The 7,663-nt window shown below is 36.5% G+C and overlaps 1 pseudogene; it reads right to left on the reverse strand.

Annotated features, from left to right (window-relative positions):
- LOC107704524 (pituitary adenylate cyclase-activating polypeptide type I receptor-like) overlaps positions 1–2,427 on the reverse strand; it is a 28,018-nt pseudogene extending 25,591 nt beyond the window's left edge.
- Between the last annotated feature and the right edge of the window lie 5,236 nt (positions 2,428–7,663).

A 7,663-nucleotide genomic window follows, 5' to 3' on the forward strand; every position in this document is an offset into this window, starting at 1 on the left:
AAATTTCCATAGATGGGAACCTAGTGCTTATGTTCATGTATAGTATACAGTATTTACCAACATACTGCAATATATGCATGGGCTATGTATGGCTATTTATTGATACATATAACACATCTATAACAGTGATAACAAAAAATGTACAGCTACATTAAAACTACACTTTTACATGTAATAGCTTTACTGAAACCCTCAGTTAATTAATTTCGCTTTCATGTGTTGATACATGGGATTCCATTAAGCTGTACACTTATCTGATTTGTTTATACTGATACAGTACAGATAAGTTATACTTATCTATACTGTTTGCATAGTTATTAATTTCATATATGAAAATGCATGGATTATTTCATAAAGTTATAGGTCTATTTTTTGAGGCATACTATATGCAGAAAATATAGACCAGTCCTTTATGTAGTCTAAAAGTGATGCCATTATCAATTAAAATTTCAAGTTGTCTTCAATTAAATGCGGAAAGGCCTGCAGTACTAATGTCTCACCACTTTTTAAAATATGTTAAACTGGGATCTCAACTCAATATAGAATACATATAAACCTGTTCATCTTCAATTCTTATATCATTAGAGGTGAGTGGTTGTAACTGAACACCTTATGATGTGGTGTAATTTTTTATGGTGCACTATAGCAGAGGCCCATAGAACTGAACTGAGTGTAAAATTGTAAAACAGTTTATTTGCACATACACATGCAACACAATAACTTGAGGGGTCTGTTTCAAAGACACCAGAGAGCACCAAGAATAGAAATGAATACCAACATAACAGTTACAGAGGTTCTGCAGTGAATATTTTATACTATCCAACACAAACAGGAAGAGGAAAGAGGAAGAAAGGAGAGAGACTGATCTCCTATTCACTGCAATCAAATTGAATCAAAGGTTTGTTTATGCTGAGTTCATTCAAAATAGAGAACAACAAGTAAAAATAGCATCATTTTATTCACATGTAATCAGGACTTTCAAAAATCACACCACCAAGGCTAGTAAACAAAACAAAAACAAAAAACAAAGGAACAAAAAGTTGATTTAAGGGTAAAAGGTGACTTCACACATTGGCGAATATGTCAATATATTTAATATGATGTCATGCATAATGTAAATTAAATATATTTAATCTTAAAATAAGGAATAAACTACTCAGCAATGGAGTAAGGAAAACGAAAACGTGCTGAATTTGAAGGCCCGTATACAAAATTCTACACACTGAATGCAATTTTAAATTTTAAGAGTTTCTGCATTATCTGCAATATATGAAATGGATATGAAGTAATAGAGATATATATTCCCTTAGAAGTTGGTACTGCCATTTTGTGGCATAATCATTGCACTATAGTTTGGGTGTGGCGTGGCTATAACAATAAGGTTTCAACATTTATAATTTATGTACAATGGATACAATCAAAGTCTTGTAAGTCATTGACTCTTAATGACGCAATAACGTGAATAATAAAGCATTATAATACGGTGGTCAAATCTGCTGAACTGTACATTAAAAACATAATAATAATGCTTAAAGTTATGTTATTGGCTATCATGCAAGCTCTCTTACTAACGTGTTTTAATAAGAACATGAGCAGCAGCTCCATGACAGTGATCTGTCCTTAAAACGGGGCGATGCTGCACGCTGGACTTCTGTTTTCTTTTTGTCTTTTTTTTTGTTTTGTTTTTGTTTTAAAGCATTCGGTTTTATAATTAGGAATGCACATTCCCCATAAAACGGTAAATGTTAAAATTAATAATTCCTGTAAACCGCACAACTCCCAGCTGGCTACTATACTAAACATATAGAGCTACTACAGTAAATCGCAGACCGTCTTCAAGCCACTCTCCAACCAATCCCATTAAATAGCATTTCAACCACCAAATCCATAGCCAAATGCATAATATAAAAACTGAGATGTAAAATGTATTCGCTCCATAATTCATCCATACGAGAGCTATTGATCCGTACTGTACATTGCATTTCATTACAGGCTACACATGCGGCAAAAGGAATGAAATGCGTCGAATGAGTAGTATATAATGAATCACGAATCTTACTGATCCAGTAGGCAGAAGGGTGTCGAGAAAGGACGTATCAACACGATGCAGAATGCAGAGTATCTCGCGCTGTCAGTCACAGGCGTTGTAACTGCTGCGGCGCGCGCTGGTGCACAAACATTCCCTCAAGACGCCCCGAAAAACTTCTGCTGTCAAGTAGTGTGTGTGTGTGTGTGTGTGTGTGTTGTCACTCTCTCTCTCAAAAATGAACGAGGGAACAGACGTCTAATTAAGGCAATGGATGAAAAATACACGCACATAAATACATTGAAAAGCCCAGGTTTGAAGTAAGAGATGTGGTCTGGATATAACTCGCCATTCTCTATATTGTTGTAACACTCCGCTGCTGAGCGGTTATCCGCGCAGACTCACAATTATCCCTGATATGCGCTGCGCATTTAGATGAACCCCTTCAAACACCCCCATCTCTCTCTCTCTCTCTCTCTCTCTCTCTCTCTCTTTCTCTCTCTCGCGGTGTGTGTGTGTGTGTGTGTGTGTTGTCACTCTCTCTCTCAAAAATGAACGAGGGAACAGACGTCTAATTAAGGCAATGGATGAAAAATACACGCACATAAATACATTGAAAAGCCCAGGTTTGAAGTAAGAGATGTGTTCTGGATATAACTCGCCATTCTCTATATTGTTGTAACACTCCGCTGCTGAGCGGTTATCCGCGCAGACTCACAATGATCCCTGATATGCGCTGCGCATTTAGATGAACCCCTTCAAACACCCCCATCTCTCTCTCTCTCTCTCTCTCTCTCTCTCTCTCTCTCTCGCGTGTTTTAAGGTTGCAGTGAGTCCAGTCCAAAAAATAAAGCTCTACTAAAAAAAACGTAGAAAATCAGAGGTCAGGGGAAGTGGGTAGATCATAAAATACTATTTTGTACACATACATAAGCATGCATAGGCCTATATATTTCAACAAGTCAAAAGACAAGAACAGAATTAGCGTTCCCGTTAGTCACACTCGCCATTCTCTATATTGTTGTAACACTCCGCTGCTGAGCGGTTATCCGCGCAGACTCACAATGATCCCTGATATGCGCTGCGCATTTAGATGAACCCCTTCAAACACCCCCATCTCTCTCTCTCTCTCTCTCTCTCTCTCTCTCTCTCTTTCTCTCTCTCGCGTGTTTTAAGGTTGCAGTGAGTCCAGTCCAAAAAATAAAGCTCTACTAAAAAAAACGTAGAAAATCAGAGGTCAGGGGAAGTGGGTAGATCATAAAATACTATTTTGTACACATACATAAGCATGCATAGGCCTATATATTTCAACAAGTCAAAAGACAAGAACAGAATTAGCGTTCCCGTTAGTTACACTTTACATAGCTATATTTACTATTATAATAACAATTATGCATAATTACATGCAAGTAACCCTTAGCCAAACCCTAATCCTAACCCTAACCATATAGTAAGTAGCCTACATAGTTAATTAATATTACTCAGTAGGCCTACTTAAATGTATAATTACACTGTAACAAGGACACCTTAAAATAAAGTGTAACCAAAACTGCTAGTAAATTTCCATTACAATTGCAATTACATTTACAATTAATTACAAAGAAACAGCAAGTAACACATTGAATTAAACGTGACACTTTTAAAGACTAAAATAGTATTTTCTTGTAAAAACGTAGGCTAGCCTACTCCAGTAATCTGTGTTTTATTTACAAGTCATTTAGTGTATTATGTTTAGCTATGCAAAGACATCTTGCGTTGCACAAGACGGACCTCAACAAATTGTAGGGTACCCCTAAAATGACAGAAATAACTTTAAAAAGTCGACCCTCCAAATGTAATTATGTAATACGCACTCTGGACTGTAGAAGAAACTTACGTCGTGGATAAGAGTAACAGAGCGTGACTGTCAGTACACTATCCTTTGTTCTGCGCACGCTGATCAGTGAGTTTAAAGATTTCACTATTCAGCTCATGCTTGACCCATATCCGGAGACAGCTGCGCTGCAGTACAGCTACTCCAGAAAACGCATCAGGACCATGGACAGCGGCCGATGAAACGTTTCATCGATCATGTTATGTCACCCAGCGTTGGAAGAAAGCCCATGATTTATAAAATTCCGAACATTTCCAACATTTTTATGGAATGTAAAATACAGTCTGCTGCAAGTTGCTTTCAAAGATTTACTGATATAGCTCAAACAAGCTTCAGCTCAACAACAAGATACAGATTCAAAATACCCCATGTTTTATAATGACGTATTTAAATGAACATGTAAAAACTTATATAAGCCACATCTGAAATATGCAAGCAGATGTAAAATATAAATCGTAAACGTCTTCCAACTCAATTTTCTTTAGCAGTTCAATTCAAAAATAAAAAAAGAAAAAGAAAAAGCAATGAACAGACTGACACTTTGGCACCTTCAAAAAATAAGAATGAACAATTAGCGACTTGGCCATGTGTTATTTATTTAGAATATTCATAAAAAGACAAGAGTAACAGAAAGAGCTGATTAATTAAGATATTAGTAATAGATGTCAGAAGGTGAGAGAAAATGTTGCACTCTCCAAGCTGAGCAGTTAAGTCACTCTATAAGAGACAGAGGCAGCTTTATCTATGCTCGGATGTGTCAGTTTGTTTTTTGCTATGTGCCATGACTTTTTTCTTACATACAGAAGCATGTGTACTAAAGCAACTGCAGGAGATTGACTCATCACTAACTGGCTGTGTAGGAGGGCAAGACAGAAGGGGACACATTTTCTCAAGAAAAATAGAGATGGAGACATAGAAGATGAGGAAGAAAGGATAGAGAATGGTGTCAAATCTGAGTGCAAGAGCTTGGCTGTTTGTCTTTTCAACTGTTGAGATGTTGTGTTGTTTGTCTTTCTATGTCAATTCTGTGACTTATATTATCTTTTTTAACGATCTTTCCTTCTTAACCCTTGTTCTGCACTTAAACTCCTTTGCCTAATTTGGTGTTCTTTGTCAAAAATGACTAGCCTTTTATTGAATCCTATATCTTGTAATTATATAGGATAATGAGGAATTTATAAGCATTTTTTTTTGCAGCATGGGTGGGGACTGCACAGTAAAAATCTCCACAAAAACTGAAAAATTAAATGTATATTTATTGCCTATTTTTATGTAACAATTTTATACCTCACCTAATCTATGCTGCCAAATTCCCTGCATCAATTACTGTTAGTTAGCGGTGCCTTCTGACATGCCCAATTCTCAATGCTCGCCTGAAAAGAATAGTTCACCCGTAAATGAAAAATCTGCTGAAAATGCAGATGAGTTTGTTTTTCCATTTGAAGAGATTTTGAGAAATTTAGCATTACATCACTTGCTCACCAATGGATCCTCTGCAGTGATTGGGAGCCGTCAGAATGAGCAAAGCTTTGAAGGAAGGGTTTTATTACAAACACACAGCTTTTAGCTTTTCAAGATGTTAATTGATGGACTGGAGTCATGACTTTTACTTGAAGATTATTGTGATGTTTTTATTCGCTGTTTAAACTCTCATTCTGATGGCACCCAAATTCATATCTGTGATGTGAATATCTCTATGGTGCCTCATTGAAAGGTGGGAAATATTATGGCACTGTGTGTGGTTACCACGGTAACAGGCATTTTGGATGTGAAGAAGCAGAGATAGCCGAGGAGTGTGGGAAAAAGAAAGGGGGAGACTCAAGTAGTGTGTGTACTGTATGTGTATGCAGGTGTATGAAAGTAATGACAGTAGTCAAAAGAGAGTGCTGCTGTGTTCACAGAAAGCATGTTAAAGGATTTTGCCTTTATGACCCCAAAAAGAACGAGAGGTCCTCTGTGCTAACACATTATGTTACATTACTGAACTTCATGGCTGTTCTTTTTCATGTGTGATGCTGTCCAGCTGCAGCTGTATGAGTGGGAGTCTCTTCTAGTCTAAGAGCTGGTGGCTAGAGTTCATTCAAGCCCTGTTTCTTGACTCTCAAACAGCCTTTGATTCCTCCAGTATGGCCCCTCAGGCTTTGAAGTTTACTAAGGATCCAAATGGATTTGAAGTGGACTCTTCGTCTGCAGGGCAATCTTAGAGAGTGGCAGTGGCCAAATGACCTCTGTCTTATTGGTACCTTGTAAGCTTTTCTTTCCCTGTTCTTATGTCACCGTTAAACACTGTTGTGCTGTATTTTTTAAGTTTTCTTTTAAAAGATGTATGGTCATAAATGCTAAGAAATTTAAGCCTTGCAGATTTAAACATATTGCTCAACGGTTTATTTCACAAATTTAGATGCTTAGATAGCGGAGTTGATGCAAGTAAATGCCAACTGGCAATAATTACTACAGGGTTTCTTATATTAAAAAATAGAATATGCTTGAAGTCATTGTATCATCATTTGGATTGTCATATTTGCATCACCACACGTAAATAATCACTGAAGATGGACAAAAGGGCTCCTAGTCAGGTAAATGTGTGCAATGAGGGTATAAAGATAAAGTGAAAGAACTTGTAAAAAATGTATAAGATAAAGTCATAAATTAACACACTTTGCAAAATCTGCAAAATATTAATCATTTTATAAAAATTATAAAATTATCTTGTTTAAAATAGGCTATTTGTTAAAATTGTTACCAGTTCATAGATTTTACAAGGTGAATGCAAACATGTATGACGGCATCTGTAATTATAATTATATTTTATAATAATTATTATATTTTATTTTTACTCCCGTGGGTGGCGACAAGTGAGTCTTTTGTCAGTATGTTTCGTCTGTCTTTGATTCATTCACTTAACTATTGACTGGATTTTATGAGTGAATCAATGAATTATTCACTCAAAGGATCAGTTCAACTGCATTGATTCATTCAAGAACTGTGGTTATACAAATGCTAATCAATAACCCAAAAAACACTTTTACTGTGGTAAAACCATGGATAATTTTTGTAAGGGAAAACACAATAGTTCCTTAATCACAACAACCCGCAATTTTCAAATGAAATTAAATGTTTGAGACAATCCTTAGCAGTTGTGGCTGGTGCTAAAATAACAACTGAAAATCAAACTGTTAGTAACGCAGGAACGTAAAAGCCATTTATCAGGTGATGTATCATTACTGCTTAGCTAAAAAAAAAAAAAAAGGAAAATACGACTGTTAAAGCATGCAATAAATGTACCACAAATCAGTGAATTTTAGTTCAATTTGGGTTTATGATCAGTAATGAAGTAATCAAGCAAAAAAAAAAAAAAACAGAAATGACAGTCACCAGCATTGACAGCATGGCCAATGCATTCAGCCTCTCTTGGGTCATGCTATTTCTCAGAAAAGTCAGAAAAGTTTTCAAGGTTGAGAAGCACGTCTCAGCTTCTGCTGTGGTCATGGGTGTGGTTCCAATAATCTTTAGGAGAGTTACAGTCTCTGAAAAGACTTCAAGATTGTTCTCCATAAACAGCTGGAGTAGGTTCAAAGCACCACAACAGGCTCTGAACTCTTCTTTGCAGTAGATGAGACTAAGCTGTCTTCAGCTTACCCCCGTCGAGCACTGGATGGTGACCGTGATTTTACCAAGTACAACATGTTCCTGGATCAACATTCCTATCAACCGATCAGAATTGAGGGATAACTTTTCAGGAAATATCTGTTTTAGGCTTGCAA

The sequence above is a fragment of the Sinocyclocheilus anshuiensis genome, unplaced genomic scaffold (genome assembly GCF_001515605.1).
Source record: "Sinocyclocheilus anshuiensis isolate Anshui unplaced genomic scaffold, SAMN03320099.WGS_v1.1 scaffold1538, whole genome shotgun sequence".
Lineage (NCBI taxonomy): Eukaryota > Metazoa > Chordata > Actinopteri > Cypriniformes > Cyprinidae > Sinocyclocheilus > Sinocyclocheilus anshuiensis.